At 39.9% G+C, this 16,892-nt stretch overlaps 1 pseudogene; it reads right to left on the reverse strand.

Annotated features, from left to right (window-relative positions):
• Nucleotides 1–15,819: 15,819 nt before the first annotated feature.
• On the reverse strand, nucleotides 15,820–16,301 carry LOC122113614 (annotated as a pseudogene).
• Between the last annotated feature and the right edge of the window lie 591 nt (nucleotides 16,302–16,892).

A 16,892-nucleotide genomic window follows, 5' to 3' on the forward strand; every position in this document is an offset into this window, starting at 1 on the left:
TTGGAGTTGGGAAACCATGGGGCTGAAGACCCTTTGTGAACCAGTGACCCCTGACTTGGCATTTATCCTGGAAAGATAAGATATGATTCCTTCTTTCTAGAAGGAATCATAGACAGGTCTTGGGGAGGGACTGTGGTTTGGCCCCCCCAGGTGTCTCCTGAGCTTTCCCCAGACACCCTGGCCTGACTCCCATGGGCTGTGTTCCTTCCATGTGTCTCCACCAACTAAGCTTTTTTCTTTGTAAATTAAAAGAGTTTTCTTGTATTTTTACATGATAAAATTAGTATGTGCCCACTACAAAATCCAGGCACCAATTAACAGAAAGAAGACAAACAAAAAAATGATCAATAATCTCTCTATTCAGAAGTCATCAAATCATCCATCCTACCCTACTGCATTGTTGGTGGGAGTGCAAACTTGTTCAACCACTTTGGAAAGCAGTATGGAGGTTCCTCAAAAGACTCCACATAGAGCTCCCCTATGACCCAGCATTTTGGGCATTTACCCAAATGATCACAGACAAGACCACACGAAAACTACCAGCACAACTATGTTTATTGCAGCATTATTTACCATAGCTAAGATATGGAACCAACCCAGATGCCCCTCAGCAGATGAATGGATCAAGAAAAAAAAAAAATATATATATATGTGTGTGTGTGTGTGTGTGTGTGTGTGTGTGTGTGTGTGTGTGTGTGTGTCTGTATATATACGTGTATATATATATATATATATATATATATATATATATATATATATATATATATATGAATTCTATGCCTCCATCAGCAAGAATGACATCACCCCATTTGTTAGGAAATGGAAAGACTTGGAAAAAATTATATGAAGTGAAGTAAGCCAGGCCCAAAGAAACATAGGTCCCATGGTTTCCCTTATTTGCAATAACTAGTATATGTCTGGGACAAGCAGAAAAAATCAAAAGCTGTGTTCATATGACCAGATAAGATGATGTTAAGCGAAATGAATCCCAAGATAGGGACACAAGTGTTTTTTTTCTTTCTTGCTATTGTTTCTAACATACTTATAATGTACCATATGATTTTTTTTAATTTAATTTTATTTTATTTGAGAACATACTGTACAGAGGGGTTACAATTACATGGGCAGGATAATGCATACATTTCTTACCAAGCATTGCAGCCTCCTCCTTTGTTTACCCTTCACCTCCCTTCCCAGCCTCCCCCCTCCCCCCCACCCAATCATACCCTCCCTCCCCCCCCCCATACCGACATTGTAAAGCTGGTTTTGACATGACATTTTGTACTTCTCATTGTTGCAACAGGTCCACCTGAATCCTTAAACGACTTGCTTGTCCCCGTCTCCTCCACATGTTATACTGACATCAAATATAGTGAAAGTGGGGGTTACACTGTGGGGGAGGGACATACAAAGCAACAAAGAAATAATCTTTTTTTTTTTTTTTTTTTAATTTTATTTTATTTTATTTGAGAACATACTGTACAGAGGGGTTACAATTACATGGGCAGGATAATGCATACATTTCTTACCAAGCATTGCATCCTCCTCCTTTGTTTACCCTTCACCTCCCTTCCCAGCCTCCCCCCTCCCTCCCACCCAATCATACCCCCCCTCCCCCCCCCCACCGACATTGTAAAGCTGGTTTTGACATGACATTTTGTACTTCTCATTGTTGCAACAGGTCCACCTGAATCCTTAAACGACTTGTTTGTCCCCGTCTCCTCCACATGTTATACTGACATCAAATATAGTGAAAGCGGGGGTTACACTGTGGGGGAGGGACACACAAAGCAACAAAGAAATAATCTTATAAATGCATTAGAAACACATGCATGAAAGAAACAAAAACATTAAAATACATATTTGAGGGTTCGTTTTCCTAACATCACATTATCTGACTTTTTCCGCTTGACTCATACCTATACTAGATATTGCAAATAAGGGAAACCATGGTACCTATGTTTCTTTGGGCCTGGCTTACTTCACTTAATATAATTTTTTCCAAGCCTTCCCATTTCCTAACAAATGGGGAAATGTCATTCTTTCTGATGGAGGCATAGAATTCCATTGTGTATATATACCACATTTTCTTGATCCATTCATCTACTGAGGGGCATCTGGGTTGGTTCCATATCTTAGCTATGGTAAATAATGCTGCAATAAACATAGTTGTGCTGGTAGCTTTAGTGTGGTCTTGTTTGTAAACATTTGGGTAAATGCCCAAAAGTGGGATTGCTGGGTCATAGGGGAGTTCTATGTGAAGTCTTTTGAGGAACCTCCATACTGCTTTCCAAAGTGGTTGAACAAGTTTACATTCCCACCAACAATGAAGTAAGGTTCCTTTCTGTCCACATCCCCTCCAGCATCTGTTGTTGTTAGAGTTCTTGATTTTTGTTGTTCTAACTGGAGTGAGGTGATATCTCAATGTTGTTTTGATTTGCATTTCTTTTGTGGCTAGGGATGTTGAACATTTCTTCATGTGTCTATTGGCCATCCTTCTTTCTTCTTCAGAGAAGCTTCTCTTTAAGTCTTTCGCCCACTTACTTATTGGGCAGTTGTTTCTTTGAGGATTTGTTGTTGGGTGGTTTAATTTTTTGAGCTCCAAGTATATTTTAGATATGAGACCCTTGTCCGTTGTATGGCTAGTAAAGATCTTCTCCCAATCCGTGGGCTTTCTATTGATCTTGCTAGCTATGTGATTTGCCCTGCAGAAGCTCTGCAACCTTATGCAATCCCATTTGTCCAACCTTTCTTTGATTTGTTGTGTTTCCGGGTCTCTATTCAGAAAATTTCGGCCTGAGCCAAGGAGACCCAGGGTTTCTCCTATTCCATCCTGTAATGTTTTCAGAGTGTCTGCTTTGATTTCGAGGTCTTTGATCCATTTGGAGTTGATTCCTGTACAGGGTGATATCTGAGGATCTAGCTTTAGTTTTCTACAAGTAGTTAACCAATTTTGCCAGCACCATTTACTGAAGAGGCTGTCTTTCTTCCATTCTATTGTTTTAGCTCCCTTATCAAAGATTAGATGGCTATAGGTCTGTAGGTTCATTTCTGGGTTTTCAATTCTATTCCATTGGTCCTGAGGTCTGTTCTTATGCCAATACCAAGCTGTTTTGATTACTATGGCTTTATAGTAGAGTTTGAAATTTGGTATTGATATTCCTCCAGCAGTGTTCTTTCCGTTGAGGAGCGTTTTTGCTATTCGGGGTCTTTTATTGTTCCATATGAATTTTTGGATTTCCTCTTCTATTTCCTTGAAGAATGAGGGTGGAATTTTGATAGGTATTGCGTTGAATTTGTAGATAGCCTTGGGAAGTATTGCCATTTTCACGATGTTAATCTTTCCAATCCAGGAGCATGGGAGGTTTTGCCATTTTTTAAGTTCTGTGTTGATTTCCTTTTTCAAGATTTTAAAGTTTTCATCATAGAGGTCCTTCACTTCTTTAGTTAAGTTAATTCCTAGGTATTTTATTTTTTGTGGGGCTATTACAAATGGAGTTGCTTTCCTAATTTCAGCCACACTTTTCTCATTGTTGGCATACAGAAAAGCCATTGATTTTGGGGGGTTAATTTTATAACCTGCTACTTTGCCAAAGTTTTGAATCAGCTTGAGTAATTTGGGAGTGGAGTCTATGGGATTCTTTAAATACAAGATCATGTCATCTGAGAAGAGGGAGAGTTTTATTTCTTCTTTCCCTATTTGGATCCCCTTTATGTCTGCATCTTGTCTTATTGCTGTAGCTAGGCATTCTAATACTAGATTGAAGAGAAGTGGAGAGAGTGGGCATCCTTGTCTTGTTCCTGAGTTAAGAGGAAATGGCTTTAGTTTTTCACCATTGAGTATAATGCTGGCTGTAGGTTTGTCATATACAGCCTTTATTGTATTGAGGAATGTTCCATGGATTCCTAATTTTTCCAAAACCTTCATCATGAAGGGGTGTTGGATCTTGTCGAATGCTTTTTCTGCATCTATTGAGATAACCATGTGGTTCTTATTCTTGCTCCTGTTGATGTGATGAATAATATTAATTGATTTGCGTATATTGAACCAGCTTTGCATCCCTGGAATGAATCCTGTTTGATCGTGGTGTATGATTTTTTGGATGAATTGTTGAAGTCGATTGGCCAAAATTTTGTTGAGAAGTTTTGCATCAATGTTCATCAAAGAAATGGGTCTATAGTTCTCTTTCTTTGATGAGTCCCTGCCTGGTTTTGGGATGAGGGTTATGATGGCTTCATAGAATGTGTTCGGTAGTGAGCTTTCTCTTTCAATTTCATTGAAGAGTTGGAGGAGAATTGGTGTGAGCTCTGCTTTGAAGGCCTTGTAAAATTCCGCTGTAAAACCATCTGGTCCTGGACTTTTCTTAGCTGGGAGGTCTCTTATTGCTGTTTCTATTTCAATGCTTGATATGGGCCTGTTAAGATAGTTTAACTCATCTTGGTTTAGTTTTGGCATGTCAATATTTGCTAGGAATAGGTCCATTTCTGTCAAGTTCTCAAACTTATTAGCATAAAGTTTTGAGAAGTATTCCCTTATAATGTTCTGAATCTTGGTTGTTTCCGTGGTGATGTTTCCATTCTCATCTCTGAGTTTATTAATTTGGGTGTGTTCTCTTCTTTTTCTGGTAAGATTTGCTAAAGGTCTGTCAATTTTGTTAAGTTTTTCGAAGAACCAACTCTTTGTTTTGTTGATTCTTTCTATAGTTTTTTTGGATTCTAATTCATTTAATTCTGACTTAATTTTGATTATTTCTTTCCATCTACTGGATTGGGGTTTATCTTGCTGCTCTTTTTCAAGGAGGTTTAGATGTGTCATTAAATTGTTAGTTTCAGATCTCTCCAATTTGTTGATGTAGGAGCTCAGAGCTATAAACTTGCCTCTGAGTACTGCCTTTGCTGTGTCCCAAAGGAGCTGGTGTTTTGTGTGTTCATTTTTGTTGAATAGCATGAACATTTGAATTTCCTTTCTAATCTCTTCCATGACCCACTCATGATTCAGCAGTGTGTTGTTCAGCCTCCATGTGATACCGGAATTTCTTTGGTGGCTTTTGGTGTTGAGTTCTAATTTTATTCCCTTGTGGTCAGAGAGAATGCAAGGTATAACTTCAATGTTTCTGAATTTAGACAAGTTTGCTTTGTGGCCTAAAATGTGGTCTATTTTAGAAAACGTTCCATGTGCTGCTGAGAAAAACGTGTATTCTGATGCTGCTGGGTGAAATGTTCGGTAGATGTCTGTTAAGTCTAGTTGATCTATGCAGCTGTTTAGATCTGCGGTTTCTCTGTTGAGTTTTTGCCAAGTTGATCTATCTAGTGGGGAGAGTGGTGTGTTAAAATCCCCAACAATTAATGTCTTTGGATCTATATGGGATTTGAGGGAAAGTAGTGTTTCTTTGATAAATTTGGTTGCTCCATTGTTTGGCGAATAGATATTTAGAATTGTAATATCCTCCTGAAGGAGAGATCCTTTAATTAGTATGTAGCGACCTTCTTTATCTCTTCTCACAAATTTTAATTTGAAGTCTATTTTATCTGATATTAGGATTGCAACTCCTGCCTGTTTATGGGGTCCGTTTGCTTGGTAGATTTTGTTCCAGCCTTTAACATTGAAAATGTGTTTGTTTCTACGGGCAAGATGTGACTCCTGCAGGCAGCAGATAGAAGGGCCTTGTTTTTTAATCCAACTAGACAGTCTATGTCGCTTAATTGGAGAGTTCAGTCCGTTAACATTAAGAGATAGGACTGAGAGGTATTTGGGAGTTCCTGCCATGTTATCTACCTTCTTGGGGGCTGCGAAAACTGGGTCCTTCCTATGGTTCTTGGATTCTCAGTTTGGGTGCAGTTTCTTGGCCTTTATTGCGGTCTTGTTGGCTTTCTATGTGTAGGACATCTTTAAGAATCTTTTGTAGGGCTGGTTTGGTGGAGATGTATTGTTTCAATTTTTCTTTGCTATGGAAGGTTTTTATTTGGCCTTCAGTTATGAAGGAGAGTTTAGCTGGGTACAGTATTCTTGGTTGATAGTTGTTTGTTTTTAGGGCCATATGATTTTTTTTTGTTTCTTTGTATGTTCCTCCCCCAGGGTATAATCCCTGTTTTCACTGTATTTGATGTTGGTGCCCTGCATCCTTTTTTAAAAAATAAGTTTTTTATTTTGAAAATACTGTACAGAGGAGTTACAATTAGGTGAGCAAAGTAATGAGTACATTTCCTATCAAGCATTGTTGCCTCCTCCTTTCTTTGTTTTCCCCCTACCATCCCTTCCCTCCCATCTCCACAACTACACTCCCCACCTCCCTGTCTTGTATATACACTTCCCTAATTTAGGGAGGGGAAGGGAAAAAACAAAATGCTTAAATAGGGATACAGGTTGGCCCATTGTAACATTGAGATGTACAAGACACTATGTTGAAAATGAAGATCATTTGAATAAACGCCCAAAAGTGGGATTGCTGGGTCATAGGGGAGCTCTATGTGGAGTCTTTTGAGGAACCTCCAAAGTGGTTGAACAAGTTTACATTCCCACTAACAATGCAGTAGGATTCCCTTCTGTCCACATCCCCTCCAGCATCTGTTGTTATTAGAGTTCTTGATTCTAGCCATTCTAACTGGAGTGAGGTGGTATCCCAATGTTGTTTAGATTTGCATTTCTTTTTCTTTTTTTATTTTGGGTCCGGTTGTGGGGCCTGAACTCTGGGCCTGGGCACTGTCCCTCAGCTCTTCAGCTCAAGGCTAGCACTCTACCACTTGAGCCACAGCGCCACTTCTGGCTTTTTTCTTTTTGCTCATGTGGTGCTGAGGAATTGAACCCAGGGTCTCAGGCATGCAAGGCAAGTGCTCTACCACTGAGCCATCTTCCCAGCCCAAGATTTGCATTTCTTTTATGGCTGGAGAAGTTGAGCATTTCTTCATGTGTCTATTGGCCATCCTTCTTTCCTCTTCAGAGAAGTTTCTCTTTAAGTCGTTAGCCCACTTATTTATTGGTCAGTTGTTTCTTTGAGGATTTGTTGTTGGGGGATTTTATTTTTTGAGTTCCAGGTATATTTTAGATATGAGACCCTTGTCTGTTGTATGGCTAGTGAAGATCTTCTTCTAATCCATGGGCTTAGTGAAGATCTTCTTCTAATCCATGGGCTTTCTATTGATCTTGCTAGCTATGTCCTTTACCATGCAGAAGCTGTGCAGCTTCATGCAATCCCATTTGTCCAACCTTTCTTTGATTTGTTGGGTTTCTGGGTCTCTATTAAGAAAATTTCGGTCTGTACCAAGGAGACCTAGGGTTTCTCCTATTCCATTCTGTAATGTTTTCAGAGTGTCTGCTTTATTGCAGCATTATTTACCATAGCTAGGATATGGAACCAACCCAGATGCCCCTCAGAAGATGAATGGATCAAGAAAATGTGGTATATATACACAATGGAATTCTATGCCTCCATCAGAAAGAATGACATTGCCCCATTTGTTAGGAAATGGAAAGACTTGGAAAAAAAAAATGAAGTGAAGTAAGCCAGGCCCAAAGAAACATAGGTCCCATGATTTCTCTTATTTGCAATAACTAGTATATGTCTGAGAAAAGCAGAAAAGTTCAGATAAACTGATGTGAGGTGAAATGAACCCCAAGATAAGTATTCAAATGATTTTTCTTTCTTGCTATTGTTTCTAGCATATTTATAAGATGATTTCTTTGTTGCTTTGTATGTCCCTCCCCCACGGTATAACCCCTGCTTTCACTGTATTTGCTGTTGGTATAATTTGTGGAGGGGAAGGGAAAAAACAAATTGTTTAAATAGGGATACAGGTGGACCCATTGCAACAATGAGATGTAGAAGTTGTTATGTCGAAAAACGAACTTTACAACTTTGGCCGCAGGGAGGTGGGGGAGGTGGGGGGGCAGGGGGGACTGAGAAGGGGAAACAAAGGAGGAGGCAACAATGCTTGATAAGAAATGTACTCATGGGGCTGGGAAGGTGGCTCAGTGGTAGAGTGCTTGCCTTGTATGCCTGAGGCCCTGGGTTCGATTCCTCAGCACCTCATAAGTAAAAATAAAAAAGCCGTAAGTGGCGCTGTGGTTCAAGTGGTAGAGTGCTAGCCTTGAGCTGAAGAGCTGAGGGACAGCTCCCAGGCCCAGAGTTCAGGCCCCAGGACCGGACTCCCCCCCCCCCCGCCCCCTTGCCCATGTAATTGTAACCCCTCTGTATGGTATTTTCACAATAAAATTTTTAAAAAGTTAAATAAAAAAGAAAAGGAACTTTGCAATTTAGGAGGGGTTGGGGGGAGTGTAGTTGTGGAAGTGGGGGGGGGACAACAAAGGAGGAGGCAACAATACTTGATAGGAAATGTACTCATTACCTTGCTCATGTAACTGCAATCCCTCTGTACAGTATTTTTACAGTAAATATGTATTAAAAAAGAAATAATCATACTGCAGTCCTGTTGCATAGATCAGGAAGTCAGCCCAGAGGTACCTGTCTACAGTCAGCCCTAGGCCAAAGGCTTGGGCTATGAAACAACCCCCAGCTCTCATAGTCATAGGGCCTCTTGTTGAGGAAATAGATGAAACACTTAAAAAATATGTACAGCCAGCCGCTGGTGGCTCACACATGAAATTCTGGCTACTCAGGAGGCTGATATCTGAGAATCACTCTTAGAAGCCACCTGGAACAGAAAGATCTAAGAAACTCTGATCTCTAATCAACCAGTAAAAAGCCAAAAGTGGAAAGTGGTAGAGCTATAAAGCGAAGCAAAAGTGCAATGCCCTGGGTTAAGACCCCAGTACCAGCACAAATTTAGAAAAAAAATTAAAAGTAGACTATATAGGATGTCAGATTGTGCTGAGCAGAAGAGGTGGTGGATTCTAAAGGTAGTGAGGTGGTAAGCTAACTTTCTTTCTTTCTTTTCTTTTCTTTCTTTCTCTCTCTCTCTCTGTCTCTCTTTCTCTCTTTCCTTTTTTTGGTTGTAGGGTTTGAACTCAGAGCTGTCCCTGAGCTGTTTTGCTCAAGGCTAGAGCTCTACCACTTTGAGCCTCAGTGCCACTTCTAGTTTTCTGGTGATTAATTGGAGACAAGAATCTCATGGCCTTTCCTGCCCAGGCTGGCTTCAAACCATGATCCTTAGATCTCAGCCTCCTGAGTAGGTAGGATTACAATTGTGAACTACCAGTGCCTGGCTAAGATAATCTTAAAGTAGGATATTCAGACAGTGACATTTGAATAAGACCTCAGACCAGTAAAGGAGCAAATCACATGAATATCAGAAGACTTCTCACTTACCCTCCCTCCCTCCCTCCCTCCCTCCCTCCCTCCCTCCCTCCCTCCCTCCCTCCCTCCCTCCCTTCCTTCCTTCCTTCCTTCCTTCCTTCCTTCCTTCCTTCCTTCCTTCCTTCCTTCCTTCCTTCCCTCCTTCCTTCCTTCCTTCCTTCGTTCCTTCCTTCCTTCCTTCGTTCCTTCCTTCCTTCCTTTCTCCCTTCCTTCCTTCCTTTCTTCTTCTTTTTTTTTTTGTTGGTCATGGGGCTTGAACTCTGGGTCTGGGCACTGTCCCTTAGCTCTTCAACTCAAGATGAGTGCTCTACCACTAGAGCTACAACCCCACTTACGATTTTCTGGTGGTTAATTTGGAGATCAGAGTCTCATGGATATTCCTGCCAGGGCTGGCTTTGAACTATGATTCTCAGATCTCAGCTCCTGAGAAGCAAGGATTACAGGTGTGAGCCACCAGAATCCCTTTATTTTTTCCAGTATGTAATCTTTCATTATTTTACAAACAATATTTGACTATATCCTTGATTTAAAATCTTCAAGTAACATAGCAATATGTGGGTAACAAGGGAATATCTTTTCCACCACCTTCCTGGCATCTCTCCCCCCTTCCCCACAAGGAGACATTTTGTCATTGATGTGGTCCCAAAATGGGTCTCCATTACTTCTATGTATGACAATATATTTACACTGATTTACTTTCCACATGTATGAAATCATCTTGTCTAAAACTAGTGCCCTTTTGTTTTCAACAAATAGGGCCTTCTTTTTTAAACTTCAAAGATGTATGGGTTCTAAAAGTCTCATTACCTAACAAAAATCACCACTTCTCATTACTAAATGCAACAGGATATTTCATTTCTTCCTCTGGGCTATTAGCTTACTATTTCCTCCATTATATTGTAATCATTTCTTTCTGTCTCTGTCTCTTATTCTGGACAGAGAGTTCTTTGTGGCTGTGTCTTCTTAACTCTTCATTTCTAGGTCCTAGTATAATGACTAGCACATGTTGTAAATTAATACCCAGCTGATTACCGTTTCATATATCACTGATGAAGACTTCCAACACTGGGTGGAATTGTAGTTGAGTATGTTCTGTTGGATCCAGTGTATCTCCATTGCAATATACATGTTGCTGTGTCACTGTAGGAGGGCAGTCCAGATGACTGGGGTCAAATCAAACAAAAAAGTCTATTTTTGTTTTTACATTATTCTTGTCAGGGCTTCAGCTCAGGGCCTTGTTCTTGCTTGGCTTTCTTGCTTATGGCTGGTGCACTGCCACTTGAACCATGCCTCCCTCTGGTCCAGTTTTTATGGTTAGAGATGAAGTCTTGCAGATTTTTCTGCCCCGGCTGATTTTGAACCACAATACTCCAGATCTCAGCCCCTGCATAGTGTATACCACTGGCTCATGCACAAGCCATTGGCCTGATTTAACCTTTAAAATAGACTACTGAGAGTTACCATTTACAACAGTGCTTTAAGAGAACAATACTTAGGAGGGCACAGTGTACCAAGCCTTTTATATAGTACTTATTTTCAAGGCACAAAGCAATTTAACAAGGTAGGTATTTGTTGTTGTTGTTGTTAATAAAAGAACAAAGAATCAAAGGGATGACCTAGGATATTACATGGTTCCATATATTTAATCATCTCACCAACTACATTTATGGAATCTTACCATTTTCCCATATTGGCTCTAGATGTTTTTTTATCCTTTAGAAATAGGGCATCATGTATAAATAGACTTTGTAGGACCATATGTACAAATGTAATAGCCAATACTGGAGAGTACATTTATAGTCCAGAGTAGTGAGTAGTTCACACCTATAATTCCAGCAGTCAAAATGCTGAGATAGGAAGATTGAGAGCTTGAAGCAAGGCAAGGCAAGGCTACACAGACTCAAAGGAACAACCACCACAACAAAAGCCACTTGGAGCAAATTCTCATTTTAGTAAACAAACTGGCCTTGGGTTACAGAAGAGAATAAAACACAGTTCCTCCCTTTGGGATGGTGACTGTCAAGGATGGGAGATTCATAGGATTACACATTGGGAAACTGAGGCTCAAAGAGAGGTGCTGATTCCTCTATAAGGCAAAGCCAGAGGCCAAAAGCAAATTGAGCTGGCCCTTCAGAACACTGCCTTGTGGCCACAGGTGACCCCTGGGGAGACAACTCCTCTCTGAGAGCTTCCAGTAAAGAAGGAGAGCTGCTCTGACAGTCCCTCAGAATCTATGAGAAACATGTACTGGCCTCTCACTCCTTCTCTCCCCCCTCCTCCAAACCATCTTTTTGCTGCAAAGAATGAAATTTTTTCCCGGTGAGATACACTTCCTGTCAGGATGAGACACACCCAGCCAGAGAAGCCACCCAAAGTAAGTGAAGAAAATCCTTTCATTCCTCCAGCTGCACAGACTTATTCTCTGCTGGATCCCTGCCATTTTCCCAGGGGCTCAGCCAGAAGTGGATTTAGGAATAGCAAATTAGAACAATACGTTAGCAAGGGTAAAAACCACTGTTTATTATCTCTAATTATATTTCCATGCTCTTATAAATTTTGTTTATATCACAGAAAACCTGGAAAACAACAACAATTTGGTTTGTTGTTGTTGTTGTTTTGGTATGTATAAAGGGAGCCAACATGATTATGATTTTTAGCCCAAATAACAAAACTTTGTTAGTTTTTTGATGTGTATACTTCCTTTATAAAATTGTATTTGTATGTATTTTACCTTGTACTGCTCACATTATTTTGTAAGTTAAATATTTCTCTATTAATTATGTTCTTCAAAATATAATTGTAATAGGTTTGATACAATTCTCACCAAAATTCCAATCCTATTCTTCACTGACACAGAAAACAAAATTTATATGGAAGCTCAGAAGACCCTGAAATTGCCAATACAATCTTGAGAAAAATGAGCAATGCTGGAGGTATCAGGATTATTGACTTCAAATTATACTATAGAGCTACAGTGACAAAAAGCAAAGGAAAGAGTAACATTGTCCAAAAAAAGAAATGTACTCAGTGCCAGACTCTATAACCCCTCTATACAATATCTTAATAATATCAATAAAACTATACTTTAAAAAAAGGCATGGTACTGCCACAAATATAGTCATGGGCCAATGGAATACAACAGAGGACCCAGAAATAAATCAAAATAGCTAGAATCTATCTTTATTCTTGACACAGGTGTCAAAATCACAAGTAGAAAAATATTTGTCTCTTCAACAAATAGTGCTGGGAAAACTGGATATCCACATGTAGAAAACTGAACTAGATCTCTATCTCTCATCCTGTACAAATCAATTCAAAATGGATGAAAAACCTTAATGTAAGACCTGCAACTTAGAAATTGCTAGGGAAAACATGGGGAAAATACTTCAACATTTAGATAAAAGTGATAACTTTCTGAATAGGACTCCGATAGTTCAGGAAATATGAGCAAGAACTAACAGGGTTGTATCAAATTTAAAAGCTTCTACATATCAAGATAAATAATTACCAAGGTGATGAGTCAGCCTACAGAAAATCTTTTCCAGCTATTAATCTGAGGATTAATATCCAAAACATGATGAAAAACTGAAAAAATTACACTAAAAGAACAAATAATCCAGTTAATAAATAGGCAAGTGAGAACAGACAGTTCTCAGAAGAAGTATATTTATCAGTAAATATGGAAAAAATGTTCAACATCCTTAGCCATAAAGAAAATGTAAATCAATACTACACTGAGTTCCACCTCACCATGATCTGAATGTCAGTCATGAAGAACACAGACAACAAATGCTGGTGAAGATGTAGGTTGAAAGAAAGTCTCATACATAGGTGGTGGGAATGTAAATTAGAGCAAACACCATGGGAAATAAATATGGAGGTTCCATATGACACAGCCATAGCTGTTTTCAGAGACAACTGGTATATACTCAAAGGAATGTAAGTCAGCATACAATAGAGATACCATTGCACTTAGATTTACTGCAGCATTATCCATAAGAGCCAAACTGTGGAATCAACTATGGTGCCCATCAACATATGAATGGATAAAGAAATGTGATATATGTACACAATGAAGTATTATTCAGCCATAGAGAAGAATGAAATCATGTAATTTGATGGAAAATGGAAAAGGGTGGAACTTCAGATCATCATGTTAAGCACAATAAACCAAACTCAGATAAGAAAATGCCATGTTTTCTCTTAAATATCGAATCTATATATTTTTTTAAAGTCATGAAAATAGAAGGATTATTTGGGAAGAAGAAAGGGCCCAGTGAGGAAGAGACAAAAAAAGATAATGGAGATGATATGGTTAAAGAACATTATGTATGCACACTTACTAATGGACACATATTAGAGAACACATGCATGAAAACATTCTAATCAAAAATATATTCATTTTAGCTGGGCACCGGTGGCTCATGCCTAGCTACTTAGGAGGCTGAGATCTGAGGAGCGCAGTTCAAAGCCAGTCTGGGCAGGAAAGACCGTCAGAATCCTATCTCCAATAAACCACTAGAAAACCGGAAGTGGTGCTGTAGCTCAAGTGGTAGAGCACTTGCCTTGAACTGAAGAACTGAGGAACAGTGCCCGGGCCCAGAGTTTAAGCCTCACAACTGACCAATATATATATATATATATATATATATATATATATATATATATATATATATATATATATATATATATATATATATATATATATTCATTTTATCATTAATATATATTCATAAGAATGAGGAAAAAGCATAATGATAAATGGTTATAGAACAGTCAATTATATAGCTTCTTTGTGATTTCGATGTTCTATCTGTTGTTGGATATTTAAGTTTTATGGTTATGACTTTATTACAAGTCTGACATTATTGAGTAACTTCATTGGCCTCTTTCCTTATATGATCTCATCCCCTCCTCCTAAGCTCGAAGTAGACAATATCACTGTTTCAGAAAGGAGCAAGGATTCAAAGACAGTAAGGAACTATCTCACAAACAAAGCCAGCTTTAGATCCCAGTTCTCTCTGACTCCTGAGCAAATGCTGTCCATTACTGCATTCTGGGTGTGCCCGGCTCTCCCTGCCTATTGTAAGTTTTCTGTCTCCCTGGAGCATCATTACGTTGATGGAAGTTTTCTTGTACTCCTAAAAGGAGTACATGTATGTGTTGGTCTTAGTCCTTGCACATTCCCATGACCCTTTAGCCCCTTACTACATTTTAGGCCTTTCCAATGAAACCCTCTTCCACTAGTGGCTGGGCTGGTGTAAATGATGGTTTCTAATTGCTGAGCCATGTGTCCTCTCCACCTCCACTCTCAGCTGTTCTCAGACTGGCAGGCTGGGAGGCAATCATGTCTCCAGGTTGAGAAACTGAATCCCGATACACTCTCCAAACCCTCACAGTTACTTATGCCCTATTTGGATTCTCATGTATACTCCCCAAAATTTCCCAAGCTCTGAAGACCTCTCAGCAGCTCAGCATATTCTAAACAGACTAGTAAGTTTAAAACTCTCATTTAAACAGCTCAGCATATTCTAAACAGACTAGTAAGTTTAAAACTCTCATTTAAATTCCAGGTTTAAATAAAAAATATATATTAAAAAAAAACAAATTCCCGGTTTAGACCAGTCTGAGACTCACATTCAGGTGTTTGAAATGTAACAATCCAAATCCAATTTCTTAAAAACAATTCTTACAGTGATTTCCAATGTTTAATTTTTTTCAAAATTAGGATACATTCGTTGTATAAGAAGGTTTTCATTGTGATAGCACCATACAAACACAATGCACCTCAATCAACTGCACCTCTATTACACTGCCTCACTAACTCCCTCCACACGCCTCAGAACACTTTCGACTGGTTTCATTGCTCTGTTTTCATATACATATTTATATGTATATATGTATATATCCAAAGTATATCAATCATATACAACTTCATTCACCATCTTTATTTGCCTCCCTCATCTTTCTGGTCCCTGCATCCCCAACAGAATCTGTTGGGGATACAGTGGTTTTTTTTCTTTCTTGCGATTGTTTCTAACATATTTATATTTCTAACATATTGTTACTTTGTATGTCCCTCCCCCAAGATATAACCCCTGTTTTCACTGTATATGATGTCGGTATACTTTGTGGAGGGGAAGGGAAAAAACTGTTTAAATAGGGATACAGGTGGACCCATTGCAACAATGGGATGTACAAGATGTTATGTCGAAAAACGAACTTTACAACTTTGGCCAGGGGGCTGGGGAGTGGGGAGGTGGGGATGGGAGATGGGAAGGGATGGGAAGGGGAGACAAAAGAGGAGACAACAATGCTTGATAGGAAATGCACTCATTACCTTGCCCATGTAATTGTAATCCCTCTGCCCGGTATTTTCACAATAATAAAAAGACACAGATCCACGCTGGTGTTAAGAGGCGGCTTCTGCACGTGCTCCATCACTGTGGGTGTCAGACATAAAAACCAGTTTCCGAACCCCAAGTCCAGCCGCAGACAGGAGGCCCAAGCCATGTGGGGCTCGCCGTGGCACTGGAAAACCTAACCCAGATTGAAATCAACTCCTCGGTTACTCCTCTTTTCTCCTCTTCTTCCTCTCCTTTCTTTTCTCCTGCAAGTTCTTCAGGTCAGTCATCACATTCGAAGTCTGGTGAACCCACATAATCACAGTGACCATCGCGTTGAGCAGCAGTGGTGCCGAGAACGCGATAGAAACGAACGTCCCCCTGCAGTCAAAATACTGGTATTTTGAAAACGACCTCCAGTGCCCTGCGGCCATTCATTGATACCCTCAGCACAGTAGACCGACGCCAAGAGGCACAGGAAATGGCCAATCTGTGGTTTGTACCTCTGAGAGGAGAAGCAGGTGAGGAGCAGGTACAGCAGGTGGAAGACCAGGAGCCCCAAGAGCCAGAGTTCCGTCCAGTCTGTCTGCGAGAGGACGGCGCGGACGGCAGGGAGCGGGGGCCCTACCATGACCGCCCGGCCGGGAGAGGAGCGCAGTGGTCCCCTACCATTTTCTTTTCTATCCTTCAAACCCCCTCGCACCATGTTCTACACGTATTTGTGTATGTACATAGATATGTGTATCTTTCAGGTCTAAATCCTACAAATGAGCAACAATATATGATATTTGCTTTCTTTCTTTTTCTTCTGGTCATGGGTCTTGAACTCCGGGCCTGGGCGCTGTCCCTGAGCTCTTCAGCTCAAGTGCTCTACCACTTGGAGCCATAGCACCATTTCTGATTTTCTGGTGGTTAATTGTACATAAGACTCTCACAGACTTTCCTTGCCCCAGCTGGCTTTGAACCGGGATCTTCAGATCTCAGATCCTGAGTAGCTAATATTACAGGTGTGAGCCACCAGCACCCGACTTGATATGTGCTTTTTTTGAGCTTGGTTTATTTCATTCAGCAAGATGATCCACACATCTATCCATTTTCCTGTCAATGACAAAATTTTATTCTTCTTTATGGCTGGATAATATTACATAGTACATATGTACCATACTATCTTTTCCCATTCATTCGTATCTGGAGATGTTGGTTGATTCTGTAGTTTAGCTCTTAAGAAAACTGCACAGAAATGGGTGTGCAGTGTTTTTCTTATATTGATTTATACTTTGTGGGGGGTATATTCCTG

This window comes from Dipodomys spectabilis, unplaced genomic scaffold, assembly GCF_019054845.1.
Source record: "Dipodomys spectabilis isolate Male_0828 unplaced genomic scaffold, ASM1905484v1 ptg000003l, whole genome shotgun sequence".
In the NCBI taxonomy this organism is placed as follows: Eukaryota; Metazoa; Chordata; class Mammalia; order Rodentia; family Heteromyidae; genus Dipodomys; species Dipodomys spectabilis.